Here is a 22,986-nt window from a genome sequence, read left to right on the forward strand (position 1 = left end):
TTTTGTGTCTGCTCACTGAGCGAATTTGAAAATAACTTGCGTTATAATGTGCAGCATTGTCCGAGTGTAATTTTGAATGGGATTGTAAATGCTTGATCACGCTAGAGATTTGCAGTAAATCTGAATACCTTCAGTGGATAGACCCTGCTGTGTGTAACCAGAAACTGACACGAAAATCCTCTTGGATCAAAGTACGTTATTGTTTGAACAGCCGCAGTGAACCTGCCGCTTATATATAGATTCAGAGTTGAAAGTATAAGCGCCGCTCCCTAAAACAATTACGTGATTTGTCTGTAACTTGCATTTCTTAAGAATTGCTCTTTTAAATAACTAGAGTAATAAATACCACGCTGCAAACGGCTGTCTAGGGGTTCACTGCAAGTTTAATTTCTTCTATTAAGATAAAAAATTCCAAGGCAACAATTCCAATTTGTTCATCACAAAATGAACAATTGTTATGATCTAGACCAAATCTGCATCTTAAAAATTCTCCAGAAGGATATATTCCGTTAAGAGTTTTAAAGTGAACTTCCTTTGCTTTTGATACGATTGGGAATTTCAAATATTTTGTTCTCAATTTCTTAACCTCATCATTAGAAAAATATTGGAAAGTTGATTTTTTTTTTATTTATTTATTTTTTTTGTTGTTGTTGAAGAAAAATGGATATAATTAATTGACAAAAGCTTTCCGAATTGTGATGTTTGGCAATTTCAGGTTATTGAGAGCTAGTCCATTCACCAAGAATTTAGGTAGATGAGGATTTACATTACTTTGACATAAACTATAAGACATTTGAATTATAGATTGTGGGATTGCTTTGATAACAATATCATACTGTTTTCGGTCATTTATCTTAAATTTTGAACAAAAAAAAAATCTCAAAAGGCATAATGATTCCTGTATTTTCCAAAAGGTGCATCACAGACCATATTCCTTTCTCAAACCAATTGTTGTAGAACAAAGACTTGTTCCTAAATACCACATATCTACAATTCCACAACGGGATGTTATGAGGGCTAAAATTATGCTTGTAAATCATCTTCCAATATCATATTCCAATTCACCTGTTGATGAAACTCTGATAATTTGACAGGGAGTTTTTTTTTAGGTCATAATCACATCTAAGAAGGAGGTTGATGCCCCCTAGTTTCATAAAAATTTTGCTAGGGATATGGAACCAAGGCTGTTTTCATTTTTAACGAAGGAGCCAATTCTTTTTTATATTACCATTAATACACTCAATATCAATGGCTTTCAGACTTCCTTCATCAAGCTCTTTCACCATAATTCCTTTCCTAATGTAGTGTGTTTTTCTTTTCCAAAAATAAAGTTTGCCTGGATTACAGCTTTTATTACATTTTTGGGGAGTGACATTGAGTAAGCTGGGTATATACAGGTGCATCTCAATAAATTAGAATGTCGTGGAAAAGTTCCTTTATTTCAGTAATTCAACTCAAATTGTGAAACTCGTGTATTAAATAAATTCAATGCACACAGACTGAAGTAGTTTAAGTCTTTGGTTCTTTTGATTGTGATGATTTTGGCTCACATTTAACAAAAACCCACCAATTCACTATCTCAACAAATTAGAATATGGTGACATGCCAATCAGCTAATCAACTCAAAACACCTGCAAAGGTTTCCTGAGCCTTCAAAATGGTCTCTCAGTTTGGTTCACTAGGCTACACAATCATGGGGAAGACTGCTGATCTGACAGTTGTCCAGAAGACAATCATTGACACCCTTCACAAGGAGGGTAAGCCACAAACATTCATTGCCAAAGAAGCTGGCTGTTCACAGAGTGCTGTATCCAAGCATGTTAACAGAAAGTTGAGTGGAAGGAAAAAGTGTGGAAGAAAAAGATGCACAACCAACCGAGAGAACCGCAGCCTTATGAGGATTGTCAAGCAAAATCAATTCAAGAATTTGGGTGAACTTCACAAGGAATGGACTGAGGCTGGGGTCAAGGCATCAAGAGCCACCACACACAGACGTGTCAAGGAATTTGGCTACAGTTGTCGTATTCCTCTTGTTAAGCCACTCCTGAACCACAGACAACGTCAGAGGCGTCTTACCTGGGCTAAGGAGAAGAAGAACTGGACTGTTGCCCAGTGGTCCAAAGTCCTCTTTTCAGATGAGAGCAAGTTTTGTATTTCATTTGGAAACCAAGGTCCTAGAGTCTGGAGGAAGGGTGGAGAAGCTCATAGCCCAAGTTGCTTGAAGTCCAGTGTTAAGTTTCCACAGTCTGTGATGATTTGGGGTGCAATGTCATCTGCTGGTGTTGGTCCATTGTGTTTTTTGAAAACCAAAGTCACTGCACCCGTTTACCAAGAAATTTTGGAGCACTTCATGCTTCCTTCTGCTGACCAGCTTTTTAAAGATGCTGATTTCATTTTCCAGCAGGATTTGGCACCTGCCCACACTGCCAAAAGCACCAAAAGTTGGTTAAATGACCATGGTGTTGGTGTGCTTGACTGGCCAGCAAACTCACCAGACCTGAACCCCATAGAGAATCTATGGGGTATTGTCAAGAGGAAAATGAGAAACAAGAGACCAAAAAATGCAGATGAGCTGAAGGCCACTGTCAAAGAAACCTGGGCTTCCATACCACCTCAGCAGTGCCACAAACTGATCACCTCCATGCCACGCCGAATTGAGGCAGTAATTAAAGCAAAAAGGAGCCCCTACCAAGTATTGAGTACATATACAGTAAATGAACGTACTTTCCAGAAGGCCAACAATTCACTAAAAATGTTTTTTTTTTTATTGGTCTTATGATGTATTCTAATTTGTTGAGGTAGTGAATTGGTGGGTTTTTGTTAAATGTGAGCCAAAATCATCACAATTAAAAGAACCAAAGACTTAAACTACTTCAGTCTGTGTGCATTGAATTTATTTAATACACGAGTTTCACAATTTGAGTTGAATTACTGAAATAAATGAACTTTTCCACGACATTCTAATTTATTGAGATGCACCTGTAAATCTTGAAATACATTCCATTTTTGTAAGGAAAAATACAGCCAATAATAGAGATATCTCTTTGAGACCACAAATTAAAATAAGATTTACATTTATCTAAATTATTCAAAATGTTGAGATTATTTTGTGTTTTAATGGCACTGGTGTTGGTTGCTATTATGACAAAAGTTCATGGGAAGTCATAAGAGACTCTTCCGGGGCAACTCACCGTGCATGCGCAACAGTAGTACAGTATAGCTTTTTTTTTTTTTTTTTTTTTATATTTTTAAAAAAAATATATATTCATACCAAGCGACTTACATGAAATTGTGTCAAAAAAAAAAGAAACAAACACATCTATACAAAGTTAAACATTGAAAGTATTTTTTGACTTTTCAAAGATTTTTTGTTTTTTATGGCCATCAAAGACAAAACATAAGAGTTATAGTCTACCAGAAAGATTGACAATAGTGGATTCTTAGTGTCACAAAAATGAATTGAAACTCTGTGAATACTTATCAGACAAACATGAAACATATGTCTAAAGAAAGCTTACAATGTCTACTTTTAAATAAAGCAATTCAAATTCCAAACAAATATTCTCCTGTAATGTAATCTGTATGAAACAAAGCGATGTACAGTTTCTCCTGGCTCAGCTAATTATCCCTAATGTGATCACACCCACCAGCAGGGCACGCTATTCATAAGGTAATGTGCTGAGGCGATCAATGCAAATGGTAAATGCCCCCAACAATGCCTTAAAAAGCATCAAGTTCATTCACTTTTCTGCACATTTGGAAGATGGCATGCTACACAGGTGAGAAAGCTCCTAGATAGTGAGGAAGAGTTCACATTTTCCTGAGAAGAAAGGGACTCTGCGACGAGGAATGTTTGCATTTTGAAGAACAACTTGATCCAGCCGAGAATACAATTTCGGATTAGTAAGTCATTTAGTTTTACTTACATATTAGTTGACATGCTATTTTATATAAACATGTACATATTTTACTAGTTGGACTATTTCCAGACTTGCCAGCCAGGATTCAGAGTATTGAAATTTGAAATATGTCCTAATAGGCAAGTTTTAGTTACATTTAAATGTTGTTTCGGCTAAAGCAGGTATTTAAATTGTATGCTGTATGATATCAATATGATATGTAATATGATATAAAAATAATATGAATGTTTAGATTATATTTTAACGTGTTTATGCTGCCTCATTATCATCAACGAAGCTTGTGCTTGCAAGTATCAGTTCGGGTGTAAAGGTGTAAAATGTGCTGTAAATATGCCCATATTAGAAAATCAGCATAATAGAATGATTTCTGAAGGATCATGTGACACTGAAGACTGCAGTAATGATGCTGAAAATTCAGCTTTGATCACAGGAATAAATTGCATTTGACAATATATTCAAATAGAAAAGTTATTTTAAATATTTCACAATATCACTGTTTTTGCTGTATTTTGGATCAAATAATTGCAGCCTTGGTGAGCAGAAGAGACTTCTTTTAAAAACATAAAAAAATCTTACAGGTCTAAACTTTTAAACAGTAGTGTAGGTCTAAAGTTTTTAAGTAAAGTCTTTATGTAAAGAAAATGTATAGTCAGATTACTTTTAACTTAAACTTGATTTTGTGATAAGCTACAAACAATACATTCAATCATTAAGTCTCTTCACATTCTGTCTCTCTCAGGGGAGGGGTCTTTGTCTCCTCAGGTGTGAATTACATCAATATTCATGATCATCCACGCCTCCTCGCATATGGCCTTTCTAACAGTAAAAGTGTCTTACAGAAGTTAAATTACTATATTGTTTTGTATGAATGAGTGATCAGGATGGTTTTCACATCATTTTATAGCAAAAACTCTAGGCTACAAGATCCAGTTCTCAAAAGTCTTGTGAACAAATGTTTAGTATGTGTTATATGGTCTTATTTCAGTGACTTAAAATTTTAGTTTTTTCAAAAACACTATAGCCATTAATATGTTTTTAAGCAACTGAAAAAAGCACAAATGTCAAGGCATGTCAAAACTTCTCCAGGGCCAAAAACACCCTCAGACCCCATAGGGTTAAACACACTTTTTTTTTCTCTCTCTCTCTTATGCATTTTATTATGTTTTCCCTCTCCATTATCTCTACACAAATTACTGTCAATGAGCAATTGAGTTGAGTTTAAGCTGAGTTTGGCGAGCCGATTAAAATTTATTTTCTTCACCTTTCACAACTTTTATCAATTTCTTATCAAAGCTGAACAACTTCAGATAATAATAAGTCTGAATAAGTTTACAGAAAACTTAAGGCTGCCTTTCATTCAAATTATTACCTACCACCCATCAGTTTCCAGTTTAGTTTTAAGTACTTATTGGCTGTTTTATTTAATTTCACTTTTGTGTGTTGGACATTGTGGTGATTCGTTCACGTGGAGGGCCCCCACTGAACATTATCGACTCAATCTCCAGGCCACACAGTATGAGACGCTATCCACTTCTCCAATATGGAATTTTAAATTGACAAAATCCCTCCAATAAATTATTTGTTACAAAATCACGTTCAACGAGCACCGAGCCTCAATCAGAATCCCTGATATTGTCACTAAGCATAACAGCAGAAAACGTATTGGTGGAATTTGTTAATTTAGTCTGTTTATTTTCCATTTCACTTTTAATTCTCTGTCTTCCTCTGACTTTTCTCTCCTTACTGTTTACAGTTTAGAGACCAAGCCTAATGAACCACTGATAATTCTGGTTTAAATATTTGTCATCAATAAGAGTCATCTTGAAGTGTCAAATCATTAACCAAATTCTGTGTTCTCCCTAGTCTACCCTCACGCAACTACTTTCTTTGTGTTTATCAACGCAATCCAAATTCCGGCATCCAAAAGCAACCACATCCGGAAATAAATTGCAGAGAGAAGCGCCAGTTAACCATCTCCGCCCCCCGAGTGTGCCTTTTGAGGCATCTGTGGTAAGCAGTTCAGCTGTACCGCATAAACAGGTGTATGATGTCAATCCTGCCAGATTGAAAATAAATTTATTAACCTTCACTAGTTGCACACATTCAAAGAAAACAACACTTAACTGTTGCTATCCTTCATTTGTGTCTCCACACACAGAAGCCAACACATAGCTGTAACACTAAACTAGTTGCACACATTCAAAGAAAACAACACTTAACTGTTGCTATCCTTCATTTGTGTCTCCACACACTAAAGCCAACACCTAGCTGTAACACTAAACTTAGGCCCTTAACCCTTTGCAGATCTGTGTCAGCTCTCTCCCTAGTCTTCCACTACAGTGTGCCAACATGTCGCTGAAAACTGACCCCACGGCCCACTGGAAAGACTTGGAGGCGGGACTGAGTGTCATGCTGGGAAAAATCACCAGCTCCCTGGCCCACAACCTCATAGGCCAGATGAAACTGACCAACAAGAACGGCACCCATCTTACATAGGAAGTAAACAACCTAAAGCTGCAATCCACAAAGACCCAAAAGGTGCTAACGCATGCCATGTGCTGCATAGACTTGCTAGAAACTGAAGCCCAAGATCAATGCAAGAGGTCCAAAAGACTACAATAAGCATCAATGACAGAAATCGAATGGCTCTGGGAAGCTCTGACAGCGGCCAAGCACAGAAAGCAGCAGGCTAAAGCCACCCAAGAGGACCTGGAAAAGAAACTCCAGCACAACAAAGTGCAACTGGAAAAAGCCATGTTTGATTTGAAAGACATGAACTCTCAAAACAAGGCTTTGGAAGGCCATCTGGAAATGTCAGAACTGAAGTTGAAACCCTGACCCAGCAACTTGACCTCACCAAAGATGAGCATGACATTGTCAGAGATGAACTGAAACACTCTTACAAGTTAAGACAAGAGCTTAGAATGGATAGGAATCCCATAGCAGCACCTCTGTTCAACAAAGCAGCATCCTTCAACCAAAAGCTGCCACATGATGAAAGGAACGAGGGCCTGCAGTACAAAACTTCACTGGCCCTCTTTCAAGAACCCCTCTCCAACAGCAGTGAAAGGGTATACATCAAAATGAACCCTGAAGTAGCACGTGGAAGGGATTTTAAAGACCTCAACAAGCTGGCAGGGAACATTGAAAAGTTTACGTCAAATCCTGCAGAGGGTCTCAAGATCCATGCCTACCTGTGTGACATAGACTTCCTCCTGAATATGAGGCCTTAGATGACTAACAGAGACACTTTATGCCTACTATGGATAACATAAAGCAATTAGGTACAAAGTTGTCTTGACAGACAGTCAAACCACACAAAGTCTGTCTACCAACTTCTGAGAGAGGCCCTGATTAAAGAATTTTCAGACCCAGAGTCTGAGCAAGAACTGTTTACCGCCCTGAACACCAAATGGACGGAAAGAGCGTGACCCTCACATCAGTGCCAGACCCATATGCATGTCCAACCACTGGGAGAAAACCGTGTAACAAGCCACATCCCGCAAGCAATCCAAAAGAAAGGATGACATGGGAACCCAGATGGACACTTAAAGGCAATCGACGACAAAAGCCATTGCAACACTGTGCAGACAGACACAGAATGGAGCCTGCACACAAACACAGAACTAAGCCTGCACACAAACCAGATGAGCCACCTGCAGAAGACTCACCAGAACTGCTGAAGCTACTCACAGCATACTTCAAGCAGAATCCACCCAAGGCTGACCATAAAGACATTTCATACTCCTCCTGTCTCGATCAATGTCAGGAATACAGGTGCCAGGCACAACAGTGACCGACACGGCACCGGCTTAAGGACAGAAAACTCAGCCATTAGCCTTAACCTCAACCACATCCTAATTCACAACATGACAGAAACTCAGTCATACAGCAGCTCATTACGAGTCATGAACAGACATCAAGAACTGTGTGAATGTCTTCTATGAACTGTGGCTCCATCAGCATCCACAGTCACCTAGAGGATCCAGATTAGCCAAGACACAAAGCAACAATCTTCAAATGGGTCCACCGAAACCAAGTCAACAGACAAAAGCTTCAAGACCAGAAAAGGGGGGAGCTTGAAACAGTCTGACACAGTAGAAAACAGTCTCACATACACCCTTGAAACTTTCTGACATAGCTCGAACTGTCCTTATAATACACACCTTTAACACACTCAACCACTATAGGAAAATATCTATCTGTTTTCCTCATAGAGAAAGCACCCAACATTACTTTAAGGTACTTGAAGACCCTAGCTACCCTACACTAAGTTCATACAAGTTCACACTAACCACTAAAAACTGGTTATGTTAACTTACACGCACACATTATGATAGAAAACACACAGATTCCTCTTTAATAGGCAAAATGTTAAGCTAATCCAATTAGCCAGCAAGAAAGTCAAAGGCACTATATCAGGATTGACTCCTTATACTTTTCGTTCACGAGCCACCATGAATTCATAGAGCATTTAGAAAGCCTCCTGCGAATAAGACATTTATCCGTGAAATGCCATTATAGTGTGTACAAAAAAAACAAAAACAGTCCCAACTAAACTGAAGGAACTTACCATATTATGCTACACAATTGAACAATGTGGATCAATTTCCATAAGAACGCAATCCTTCATGGTTGTGACTTAGCCTTCGGTGCTTCCCGAGTGAAGAGTGTCAAACTTCGCTCAATTTGGTTTTAAATGGGTACTCCTTCACCCTCGGTTCTGAATCACAACAGAAACAAGGTGGAAGGAATTCACCTGAACTGACTAATCGAATAAATTTAGCAATGATCGCTCGTATTCATAACGATTCACCCCAATAAATCCAAATTACCCTTTACTGGTTCCCGACCACTAAGGATAATTAAAGATGACTCTTAAACCTGAACAATCATACACCAGTCCAAATAGTACCAAAACATCCCAAGAATCCTCTGAACTCTAGAACACTTACTGAATAATTAATTATTCTGCACCAGTGCTTCAGCTTTGATGGAGGTGTTGCCTTTTTGTTTGTTGTGTTTGTCTGTTTCTTCTCCCTGTTTTCCAGCGATCTCCGATGTTTCCACTTTAAACTTTGACACTCGAAAGGGGGGGAATATGTAGGACTTTGATGCAGAAAATAACCATGAGAAATTCAACAATTCTACACAGAATGATTTAAATACATAATCTACACTAACCCCTGAGCTATAAAGAGATATGGATTGACACCAGCAAGTCTGGATGTTGTGCATATAAATATTTATTTCAATTTGGAATGCCCAATTCCCAATGTGCTTTTAAGTCCTCATGGTTGCATAGTGATTTGCCTCAGTCCAGGTGGCAGAGGATGAATCCCAGTTGCCTCTGCATCTGAGACTGTCAACCTGCACATCTTATCATGTAGTTTGTTGAGTGTGTTACCACAGAGACATAGTGTGTGTGGAGGCTTCACAACATCCACCATGGCAACCAAGTTCAACTCCCCAAATGCCCCACCAAGAATTAACCACATTATAGCAATCACAAGGAGGTTACCCCATGTGACTCTACCCTCTCTAGTAACCAGGCCAATTTGGTTGCTTATGAGACCTGGCTGGAGTCACTCAGCACACCCTGGGATTTGAACTAGCGAACTCCAGGGGTGGTAACCAGCATCTTTACCACTGAGCTACCCAGGCCCCACATATGGCAAATCTTAACTGCTGTTAAGTGGGGAATCTTGGGAAAGGCACAGTGAAGCTCATCTGTCTTTGTTGTTAATTAGATAAACCCCAGACTAACTCATCACATGACTGGCCATTTGCTGAGGGACTACTCTTTTCATGTTCTTCAATATAACCAACTCTCCACATTAAAACCTATTATACTAATCATGAGGCATGTTTCCAGCTCACATAAAGCTTCATTCATGAACAGTTGGCATTCAGTGGCCTTTTCTATTTCACTACAATCCAAATACACACATGTGTAGGATTATACTACAAATATGCAGGGATGCAAACAACTTTGTTGCTAAGAGTGTTGCTTTTTTCACATCAATTTGGGTGACTTCTGTGAATCACTTCTCACTTCTGTGAGGTTTTTGGGGGGGTTCACGCATACTGCAGTTCAGTATGAGTTAACTGCATTGAGCAAAAATTCGACACAGCTGTCGAAATATTACATCACATGGCTGTTTACTCCAGTCTTACTGGACCTGGCATGGCAGCAAATGCTTAGAAGTCTGCCTTTGAACACACCTCTCTCTCCCTGCACTGTTTGGCACCTCATACTGTATGGCTCATTTTGACCGGAGAGTGGTGACATCATCTGAGGTAAGGACATTCACTTTTTTCTGTTGGCTGACTATTGTATGGTTTTGACTTTTAAAATTATCAGCTCCGTAGGTTATGTATATTATGTCTTTTTAGCTAAAGTAAATTGTACTCTGTGTCAGAGCAGCTTCTCTTACGCTAGATTAATTTCCACTTGGAAAATAAACTGTACGGAACCCATTCATTTAGTTAGCCATTACATGCATGCATTTGGCAGATGCTTTTATCCAAAGCAACTTACAGTACCCTTATTACAGGGACAATCCCCCTGGAGCAACCTGGAGTTAAGTGCCTTGCTCAAGGACACAACGGTGGTGGCTGTGGGAATTGAACCAACAACATTTTGCTTACTGGTTCAGTGCTTTAGTCCACTACACCACCACCACTCGCCATGGTACTGTAGACACACTAACATCTTTGGATGAGCTATGCTAGCTCTCGTGATCTAAGGTTAGCAGTTCTAAAAATTCCACAATAATCTGGAGGCACGGTCAGCAAAACAATGCTCATTGAACAAGTGGACATGTAGCGTTACAATTAAATCTTTTAATGTTAGATAAGTTAACTTAGTCATCATGCAGTTATGCTATACGCATTTAACTCTGCATTTATATTAAGAATGAGAGAAATTAAAGAAAGTGATGCACTTCATGTGCAACAGTTGGAAGCAGGTTGCAAGTGCAGTTGAAAGTGGTCATGGCTAAAGCATGGTACCACAATTGAGGTGAAATCAGTAAGGCAAACATTCCCACCAAATGATTTTTTCAAAAAAGTAAAAAAAAGGATATACTAGATGCACTCTGTGCACAAAATAAATTAATTATGGCAGCAGGGGCATGCATGTCCTGTTGGCACACTGTCAGATAGAAATCCACAGACAGAAATCATAACACAAAGTGTTGCACAGCTCCTCAGAAAGGAGAACCTACTCCCAGCAAACCCTAAAGCAGCTGAAAAGATCAAGGAAAGTGTTACACCTAAACTACCAGTACGTGTGTGTGTGTGTGTGTGTGTGTGTGTGTGTGTGTGTGTGGAAGAGTATCCAACAACGTTGACCTAATGGTTTATGCAATGTGGAAGGAACTTCTTCAGAGCAAACAATAATTTAATGATGACTATATTTCAATCTATTACTGTAAAAAAAAAAAAAAAGAAAAATGTGTTTGCTCCAATTAATGGAGGTAAATGAACTTAGTCTAAAAAATTTTTAAATGAGTAACCTACAGTACTGTGCAAAAATCTTAGGCACAAAAGATGTTTCACAAAAACATTTGTCTTAATATGGTTATTTATTTCTTCAGCTTTAGTGTTTCAATATATGAAAAAGAAACTTTAGACTCCCAAACATTCCTTTTGCAAATAGAATAGAAGAACTGGGAGCCCTGCAACAGATGGCATGGCCCCCTTAGAGCCCACCACTAAACATCGAATCATTCTGGGATTACATGAAGAGACAGAAGCAATTGAGACAGCCTAAGTAGATAGAAGAACTTGGCGAATTCTCCAAGGAGCTTGGAACATCCTATCAGCCAACAACCACGAAGGTGTTCCTAGGAGAATTGGTGCTTTTTTGAAGGCAAAGGTGGTTACACCAAATATTGGTTTTGCTTTTACTATGTTTACTGGACTTTGCATGATGTTAATTGATAAATGAAAACTATTTATGGCATTATTTTTGAAGACATATTTAGTATGTAAAATTTTTCACAAATGCCTAAAATGTTTGCACAATACTGTATATATTTTTAATCTGTTTTCTAGCCAATTGTCCGGGCTGTTAATGCAGAACATTCCCTACTTCTCTCAATTGCACCTGTCTAAGTGGAACTGACTCAACAACTGGCTGCAGACAAGGTAGCACTGAGCACGATGAAACTTTCACGAACCGCTGCCTCTTACAAGATGGTGCATGATCTGGGCCACACATTCTCTGAGAGAATGCTTTCAACTTACTGCAATATCCGTTTTCTCTGAATGTAGATGAGAGCACATGCAATAGTAATTCCAAGTGGATGGTCTTTAAGAATCGAAAATATCATATTCTCTCCGTATGATGGCACGGGAAAGTCTTCCAAAAGCAGCACACCCATTGAAAATATGTCCTTTTTACAGCTTATATTTGAATGCCTTTTCAAGTAGTTATGTGAAAGAAATATAGCATATCATCATCTGCATAACAGGTACTTCTGATTCCAACCTAGTGTCTAAAATGAACATTTCTACAACTGCATTTTTGCAAACTGACTTTTACGTCCCGAATTCTACGTTTTGCAGTTTCCTGTTGCAATGAACACTAGAGGTGAACAACGATGTAAGTTACTGCTTAACCACCATAGTACGATGCATCACTGGAGAAATTAACTAGTTAGTGAAAACTATTTCCCAAAACCATAGTAACAATGTTGGAATGAACTTTTTAAGCCATTTTTATTGAAAATTCAGTTTGATCTATTGTGATTGTGCTCCCTTTGAAGTGCCCTTCGGAGGCTGATTTATCTGTTTGGAACGCAGCCAAAAATGCAACTTGTATGTTAACATGGACACAGAAGCTGTGTTCTACAACAGAAACCACTTGTTTTAAAGCACTTTCTCTTAACAGCCTTTAAGCGCTTAAACGGCTGCATTAGCGTTTGCATGACGTTTCAGAACGCCACTTTCTGCAAAACCCCGAATACGTTTTTTTAAATGCATGTAAAGGTGATCAAAGTCTCGACAGAATGAAAGATATATATATATATATATATATATATATATATATATATATATATATATATATATGGAATAAAAGATATAGGAGCCTCAGCGAAGTGAATTGATGTCCACATCGCAAACTAATAGTCCCTATGCTTCTAACTACAGATAAAGAACTGTAGTTCCAACCATACAACTTTTCGATGCTGTTTGTGAATGTTCGTTGGAACTATGGTTTCGGGAAACACCAAATCATTGAACTATGTTGGTATGATGGAACTTACAACCACAGTTGGCTAATGATGCTTTTGGGAAACGCACCCCTGATAGAGTGTTGGACTATGGAAGACTGCAATTCAACCCCAGCCAAGGATGCAGGCTGACACGTGAGACGAAAGTGTCATAGAAATAACGCAAGATAACGTGGTTGCTTCAGAAAATGTGTTTTTCATTTCGCATTTTCTTTTTTGGACATTGTTATGCTAAGGCATTGGTTAATGGTAAAGATGCATTTGATTTTAGATCACTATTGGTTAAGTTTAGGTTAGGTTACGGAGGTACGTTTAACTCATTAAAAACTCTGTCTAATATGCACCTAAAAACCTCTTCTGATTACGACACCATTTCACTCACTTTTGGCGCCCCCCGCTGGACATTTTCTCTGGAAGACTGCAGCAAAACATATAATAAGGCACATGATTTTGTTTCCCAAAAATGTTGCCACGGTTATGTGATGTGCATGAGACCAGACTGTCTGATTTGAGTGTGTACCTCCATACTTTTCTAGATGTGTGTTATGTGAAAAACAGAGTTTATAATCAGTCTGTTCAGTTCATTACTTGGCCAGTTGGAGTTGCCAGTTCACACAAACCAGTAAAAGAGTGCGTATGCAAGGGGTAGAGCTTGCGTGGCAGTGTGCACATTTTCGTGTTAAGTTTACTTTTTAAAAATCCCACCGTGAGCGTATGAGTCAGTGTACGCAACATTTCTGTGCGTATGCAACATTTATACATGAGGTCCCAGACCATTGCAGTCAGGAAGCACTTTTCCTATCTGAGCGTGGGATAATTTTCTACAAATTATAAGCAGAGTGAAGATTCCTAAGTCTTTTTCTCTTTTCTTCAGTGACTCCAGCTCTGACTGAATATCTAATTGAAATTCAGATAGATGTCATGAATATTCCCATCAGCTGATGACCTTTTTGATGTCTTTCAATTTACCCTACACATCAGTGACAGCACTTACATTACAGAAATCAACATAACCACTGGTATATACGTTGTCCCTGTTTTGTGATGTTGCACAGCAAAGTTAAAGTTTCATACATGATTCATACTACCAGTAAGTATGCAATTACATTTTTGGATTCTTCCTCTGTGTTTCAGTGTGTGCTTTGAATGAAACGGAATATCAGTGTAAATGTGAGGGTCAGTTTGTTTGGCCAAATGACACGTGTCATTCATTTGTGGCCTGTGATGGCATCACTGATGGTGTGTGTATATGTATCAGTGCCCTACCAACCGACGGACAGTTCTGCCAGTTGAAGGAAGGTGAGACATTGGCATAATTCAAAATTTTCCTCAAAACACATACATTTTTCAAATACAGCATGTGTAATTTCCCAAACCTACTGTATTCTCCTGTTCTCTCCCTACCATTCCCTGTCTCCTTTCTGATTCCCTTTAATATAAAAAAAAATATGTTTTGAGAGCAAAATAACTTATTTGTACAAGTTGCTTTGCTCAACCTGCCTGTTTGCTCTTGCAGTACCACCTTCTAAATACATTACTGACATTGATGTGAGATTCTTTGACTTGTTCCTGGTGAACTACTTACGAAATGTGATCCCAAGTATCAGCCTGCCTCTTGCTATGAGCAACAACATAAATATCACAGATATCCACATGAATACTGGTAAGTGCCAAATGTTTAATCATGTCAAGGTCACATATTCAACTCACAAATAGATGAGTCCAGTATTAGGGGAAAGTGACAGTCTTCTACAGTGTGTGGATTAAATGGAACGGAATATGAGTGCAAGTGTGAGGAGCAGCATGTCTGGCCCAATGACACTTGCACAGCCTATCAGGTGTGTGATGACTTTATGGGAGGCACTTGTAGATGTCTTCAAGCCCTCCCTTCAGAGGGTCAGCTTTGCCAGATTGAGAAATCACATTACAATAGAAATGTTCATTATATTCCAAGACTTTCTCTTCCATCATTCCTCGCTGAGGAAAGACCCTCTGAACTCTGACCGAGCAGCTAATCTCAAACAACTTTCAAGAAAAATGTAAAGACACTTCTCTTCCTTGAGCACTTGACCCAATTTTACTAATGCACTGTCAACTTTATTTTTAGTCTTAAAAAAAAATTTAAAATTTGTATATATATATATATATATATATATATATATATTTTACCACCACCTTTTGTCTCTCACCTTCCACTCTACTTGTGCCTCTCTGAGCAAATTGAAACTTTGTATTGCAGCACTCTCTTAATATTGCCTCCTTAGGATGATTTGCTTTTGCTGTATTCCTCTTTTGGGTAACAGAAATAATGGGTAACATTTTTTAAAACAATAGCTATCACAACCTTCATTAAGTCATTATAAATTATTATTACTTCATACAATGCCTAAACAATCAGTACTTAATAAACATTTCAATTAAAAGTGTAATAAAACATACATTTAATATATGAACTACTGATTTAAGTATTCACATTAACATTTATGATCATGAATAATGTTTAATAATTTTTCTGTTTTTGTTTAAAATTGAGTCATTTTCTCATTAAAAGTGGGTTCTTAAAGGTGCTGTAAGTATTTTTTAATGAAATGGCACACAGAAAACGTCCCTATTTCTTGTCAAATTACTGAAATAGATGCCATGAAATATCATACCTGTCTTGGTAACAGCCCTAGTCTTTGTAAACTGCTGGGGGAAAAATGAGAGCGGGCTGTGGTCAGATTATTTGTTTAGCCAATCAGAAGACTTTGAAGCTCTTTCTGCCTGTCAATCATTCTGCATGTTCACAGGGCAGCCCAAAAGTAAGCTGAGAGCATTAATTTGAGAGCTGTCCATTTGTTAATTTATATGAAGTTCCCAATATAAGTTTAGGAGCAGAGGTGGGTAGAGTAGCCAAAAACTGTACTTAAGTAAAAGTACAATTACTTTAAAAAAATAATTACTCAAGTAGAAGTAAAAGTACTAACATAAATAATTACTTGAGTAAGAGTAAGAAAGTATCCAATTAAAAGAGTACTCAAGTAGTGAGTAACTCGTTACTTTCACAAATGGACGTTAACTCCCCTATATTCTATTACATAATGCACATTTAACATGTTTTACAGAATTATTATTATTTTATGAATGGAAATTCTGTCATCATACACCATCATGCTTTTCCAAACCTGTATGACTTTCTTTCATCCATGTAACACAATAAGGAGATATTAGACAAAATGTTTGCCTGAGTCACTATTTACTTTCATTGAATGTTTTTTTTTTTTCATATTTTGAAAGTAAATTGTGACTGAGACTGTCAGTCTCTAACATTCTGTCTAACATCTTTTGGGTTCAACAGAATACAAAACGTCACACAGGTTTAGAACAACACGAGTGTAGGGAAATTATGATAGAATATTAAATTATGGCAGAGCTATCACTTTAAAGAGATAGTTTACCCAAAAATGAAAATTCTCTCATCATTTACTCACCCTCATGCCATCCCAGATGTGTATGACTTCCTTTCTTCTGCAGAACACAAATTAAGATTTTTAGATGAATATCTCAGTTCAGTAGGTCCATACAATGCAAGTCAATGGGTGCCAAATTTTTTATGCTCCAAAAAGCACATAAAGGCAGTAGTGCCCGACCGATATAATGCAGAAAACAATGCTTTAGAATTGGTGTCATAGCGTAGTTTGTACAGCAGAGCGCGCTCCGACTCCATTGTTTACAGAGTTGACTCTGAACCAACGGTGGCTCTGCAGACAGGGTGGAGTTAAACAGTGTCATCACGGTAAGTTGGTAACTAGTTTGTGAAATACAGTGCATCCGGAAAGTATTCACAGCGCTTCACTTTTTCCACATTTTGTTATTCAAAGCCTTATTCCAAAATGGATTAAATTCATTATTTTCCTCAAAATTCTACAAACAATACCCCATAATGACAACGTGAAAGAAGTTTGTTTGAAATCTTTGCAAATTTATTAAAAATAAAAAACGAATAAAATCACATGTACATAAGTATTCACAGCCTTTGCCATGACCCTCAAAATTGAGCTCAGGTGCATCCTGTTTCCACTAATCATCCTTGAGATGTTTCTACAACTTCATTGGAGTCCACTTGTGGTAAATTCAGTTGATTGGACATGATTTGGAAAGGCACACACCTGTCTATATAAGGTCCCACAGTTAACAGTGCATGTCAGAGTACAAACCGAGCCATGAAGTCCAAGGAATTGTCTGTAGACCTCCGAGACAGGATTGTATCGAGGCTCAGATCTGGGGAAGGGTACAGAAAAATATCTGCAGCATTGAAGGTCCCAATGAGCACAGTGGCCTCCATCATCCGTAAATGGAAGAAGTTTGGAACCACCAGGACTCTTCCTTGAGCTGGCCGCCTGGCCAGACTGAGCGATCAGGCGAGAAGGGCCTTAGTCAGGGAGGTGACCAAGAACCCGATGGTCACTCTGACAGAGCTCCAGCATTTCTCTGTGGAGAGAGGAGAACCTTCCAGAAGAACAACCATCTCTGCAGCACTCCACCAATCAGGCCTGTATGGTAGAGTGGCCAGACGGAAGCCACTCCTCAGTAAAAGGCACATGACTGCCTGCCTGAAGTTTGCCAAAAGGCACCTGAAGGACTCTCAGACCATGAGAAACAAAGATTGAACTCTTTGGCCTGAATGGCAAGCGTCATGTCTGGAGGAAACCAGGCACTGCTCATCACCTGGCCAATACCATCCCTACAGTGAAGCATGGTGGTGGCAGCATCATGCTGTGGGGATGTTTTTCAGCGGCAGGAACTGGGAGACTAGTCAGGATTGAGGGAAAGATGAATGCAGCAATGTACAGAGACATCCTTGATGAAAACCTGCTCCAGAGCACTCTGGACCTCAGACTGGGGCGAAGGTTCATCTTCCAACAGGACAACAACCCTAAACACACAGCCAAGATAACAAAGGAGTGGCTACGGGACAACTCTGTGAATGTCCTTGAGTACCCCAGCCAGAGCCCAGACTTGAACCCAATTGAACATCTCTGGATAGATCTGAAAATGACTGTGCACCGACGCTCCCCATCCAACCTGATGGAGCTTGAGAGGTCCTGCAAAGAAGAATGGGAGAAACTGCCCAAAAATAGGTGTGCCAAGCTTGTAGCATCATACTCAAAAAGACTTGAGGCTGTAATTGGTGCCAAAGGTGCTTCAACAAAATATTGAGCAAAGGCTGTGAATACTTATGTACGTGTGTTTTTATTTTTAATAAATTTGCAAAGATTTCAGGAAAATAATGAATTTAATCCATTTTGGAATAAGGCTGTAACATCACAAAATGTGGAAAAAGTGAAGCGTTGTGAATACTTTCCGGATGCACTGTACATACTGGAAACTTAATAAACAATGACCCCATCATTTTCCCTTTTCAATATAACTAATATAACATTAACCCTGTCCCTGTCAACCATGTCACTCATATCTGTGTGCTGTTAGCCAGCTATAGTTTGTCAGTGCAGTAAGTAATGTAACAGATTGAAAGGTAAACATCAGAGCATCTTTTTGTAGCTCAGCAGACAACGGTGCAGTGGTTGATTGTGTCTGAGTGTTGATTTTCACACTATGTTATTACCTAGTTGGTGAGACACAATGCTGGAAAGTAAATAAACAATGTCCATCATTTACTCTCCATGACAAAGAGCTCATATAGCTAACTAGCTAATCACATAGCTACTTTCATTGTTGTCAGCTGAGTGGAAGTTAATGTGTAAACATGTATTCACCAAACTGTTTTGTTTAGGATTCACAGTTTGGTACCCCTTCAACTAAACAATTCCAGTCGTGTCATTTATAAAATGTAATATTTAAAAGTCTGGTTTTCCACTGTTGACAGTTTCCCCTGAACTTGTATAGCAGAATACGGTGTAACAGTATTCTGCAGCTATTTATTAGGACTCGGCAGTATTCATATAGTCAGGATTTGACTGATACTAAACAGCAATACTGATGTTTATTTAGCTATTTATTATATTTTTATTTATTTATTTTAATGGTCAGCATTTGACTGATACTAAACAGTAATGCTGATGTTAAGCTATTTTTTTATTTGTATTTATTCTTTATTTTAATGGTCAGCATTTGTCTGATACTAAACATACAGTACTGATGTTTTTTTAGCTATTTGTTTTATTTTTATTTATTCTTTATTTTAATGGTCAGCATTTGACTGATACTAAACATACAGTACTGATGTTTATTTAGCTATTTAATTTATTTATTCTTTATTTTAATGGTCAGCAATTGACTTATACTAAACATACAGTACTGATGTTTATTAAGCTATTTATTGTTTTTATTTATTCTTTATTTTCTCATTTTTCATTTCTAGAATTTGTTGACAATGTATAATAACAATGTCAAATATTCTTTGATAAAAATATTTAAGATAGCAGCCTTCTGAGTACCTTTGCATAGTCATATCAGTGCAAAATCAGTGAAAAATCCACATAGAAAAGGTCTGTTTTCATTCCCGCTCAAATTTAATATATCGGCCACCATATCGGTAATCTGTGAATTTTTACCTCTCTAAAATCGGTATTGGTCCCAAAAATCAACATAACTCTAAAAGGTAGCATAAAAGTAACCCATAAGTCTCCAGTGGTTTATTCCATATCTTCAGAAGTGATATGATAGGTGTGGATGAGAAACCGATCAATATTTGTAATTTTTTGCTAGACAGCAGGGCCGATATGCAGAGAATGTGAATCACCAAAAACACAACAAGAAGAATGTGAAAGTGATCTGTTTCTCTGTTTCTCATCCACACCTATCACATTGTTTCTGAAGATAGAAAGAGTCTTATGGATTACTTTTATGCTGATTTATGTGATTTTGTTTAGCTTTAAGATGTTGCAACCCATTCACTTGCATTGTCTGGACCAAAAGAGCTGAGAAATTCTTCTAAAAATCTTTATTTGAGTTCAGCAGATGAAAGAAAGACATACACATCTGAGATGGCATGAGGGTGAGTAAATAATGAGTATTCATTTTTGAGTGAACTATTCCTTTAAGGGCTCTTGTCAGATCTGGATGAATTTGTCAATAAGAAGAGAGGTTTGGAAACATTTCTAGTAATTATTACAGTGAAAATGTTGCACAGTGACATTATATATATTGCTGAAATATAAACCAAAGCAAGATCATGTTTTATTAATGCCTACTTTAGCTAATTCATAGCTTTAAAGTCCTGTGTGGATTCTTATTTCAGTGTAGTTACAGTTTTCAGTGTCGAAAGAATTTAGATCATTAGTTTTATACAGCAGTATCACCGCTTTCTAAATGCAGAGTATGCAGCCTAGTGTGTAGGGCACCAACCCCGGTCACAGAACACTCACTGTGTCTGAAACCACCCCCTATCCACTATATAGTGCACTATTTTGGGTGTTTGCCATTTTGTACGAGTGGCTGGATTCTGAGTGAGCCACTCTTTCCCTACATTTGTTCACTCATTATGACCCACAATGCACTCTAATTTCGAGTGTACATTTGATGTACACTCGACGACGGTTAATTGCCCACAGTCCACCACGGGGAAGAGGTACCAGCTGGGAGTTTACAGCTTCCTTCACTCCTGCAATGTTTTATTTCATGCTGAATGTAGTAAATTACTTTTTGACAAATCATTACTTGATTAACATAAAACATATAGAGAGGCAAAACATACAGATACATTTTAAAATGTACTCTTTATTTGATAAAATGTGTTTACTCTTTATATTAACACACAATATATATTAAAAATGACAAACAGGATTAAGATTTATTGTATTAATATATTATTTAATAAGAATAACAAGTAAGGCCCAAGTATTTTAAAATTTCATATGTGACATTGTTTCTGCAACAGCCCCAGAGCTCTGACACTTGGTGTATACGTCAGTGTCCAAATCACTCACTGCCATTCACTATATAGGAAATTGTGAATGAGTCTCTCTTCGCCATATGATCGACTCGCGCCCACATCTCTCACGCGCGCCCCTCTCCCCTCGCTGTGCATGCACAGAAATGCTGTCTGTTTGCGCTCCAGTTGTCAATCATGCGAATGGCAGAGCAAAAGTAATTTATTTACACTTGGATTTTTACATGGATTTATAGTTAATCCGCCTGAAGTAGCTGCGATAGTTTCCAGTACCCCCGCAAGGGCGCGTGGTAAATGCGTAAATACTGCTCATGACACGCGGGACAAAGCGCACTGATATATTGTGGCACTGATTTAAAAATGTACACTTAAAAACTGATGTCATAAGTGCCCAGTTACAGAATCACCCTGAAAATGACCATCACATTACACAGAAAAGCCCGCGTTAGGATTAGAGCCAAAACATACCTCGGCTTGCTGCCTTAAATTGGAGCTGTGATTTTAATCTTGGAATATCAGCTTGTCTTTGTGTTAAATGAAGGCATTGCATGACAACTATTATTTTTTTCACTGTGCGGAGTGAAGAAAGTGTTTCACTTTGAAGAGCTTGATGCACGAGCAGCTGTGTGAACTTCCACTCTCGTAAAAGTCCCATTCAATACTCTCTTAATAAATTACACATTAATTAAAATTAAACCCAGTAATGTTAGGACAGGAACGCCACCCATTGTAAAGAAGTAAAAGTAAAAAAAATAATTAGAAATTTGTTAAAAGAGTACCCACTTTTAAACCTACTCTAGAAGTAATTTTTTTCTTCAAAAAGTTACTCAAGTAAATGTAATTGAGTAAATGTAGTGCATTACTACCCACCACTGTTCAGGAGGAGCTTGTTCATCTAGATCTGCCAATCATAATTAAAGGATATATAAGCATCTGCCTCCTTGCCCCGTCGATGATTCTTCTGGCATTTGGACCCACACACTTACTCGCAGCTGAGAGCATGGCCTCTGGCATCGCCCTCCACTCAGACAGATGATCTCCTGCTTATTAATCAAAATTCCTTTATTGCTGTCATAAATAAAAAGACAATTTCTGCTGCCGCAGCAGCTTATTATCGCTAAATATTTTGAGGTTATCACGACTGCTGCTCTAATTACAATCATGTTTTCCCATACTTCCTAACTAGAGCAGACCTTTTAGCGTGAGCTAGCTGCCGCCGCAGCATCAACTCTGGGTTATTTACCCTTGCTACAGCACCCTATGGATGCGTATAACTCCCGTCCTGTTTATTTTCCTTAAGCAGATGCGAGCTCGAACTCCACAAGCGGCAAGACACGTCTGCGTCACGCTCCGCATCTCTACTCGTTCATTCTTCACATATCTCATCATCTCGCAGCCAATCATGCAACTTTCGAACATGCAAACTCCTTCTGCAAGGTCTTTTCAAATCTATAACTATGGACTTGGTATAACATTTCTCTCCTAACTTTTCCTAACTTTTCTCCTCCCACAGCCCAGGACAGACACTTCACACAGATGAAATCAGTCCATATCATTTTAATATCACAGACAAGTCGTCTTTATTTCTGCTTGCCATGTTGGCTATTTCAAAAGCAATAATTTTTACTAGTCAAGCACCGATAGACTCTTACGAGGCTTGACTATAGAACCTAATTATTTACTGTATGATTACATAAAGTGACTCTTCAAATCAGTCATAATTTGCTCCAAACAAGATCAAAGTAAATGTGTCAAAACATCGGCACTGCATGATTTGGCTTTGCTTTTCACTTATCATCCTTAGAATATCTTCAAATATTTGGAAAAATGCATCAAAAGCTACCAAAATAAAAACACTGTATTTATACCCAGTATCGTTGCACAGATGGTTTTCACATAATATGTAATAATTCATTAATGAGGCACAAAACTC

At 38.1% G+C, this 22,986-nt stretch overlaps 1 pseudogene; it reads left to right on the forward strand.

The window, feature by feature from the left end:
• Positions 1-7,332: 7,332 nt before the first annotated feature.
• The window catches only part of LOC127432699 (adhesion G protein-coupled receptor F4-like), a 40,630-nt pseudogene continuing 24,976 nt past the window's right edge, over positions 7,333-22,986 (forward strand).

This window comes from Myxocyprinus asiaticus, chromosome 42 (assembly GCF_019703515.2).
Source record: "Myxocyprinus asiaticus isolate MX2 ecotype Aquarium Trade chromosome 42, UBuf_Myxa_2, whole genome shotgun sequence".
NCBI lineage: Eukaryota > Metazoa > Chordata > Actinopteri > Cypriniformes > Catostomidae > Myxocyprinus > Myxocyprinus asiaticus.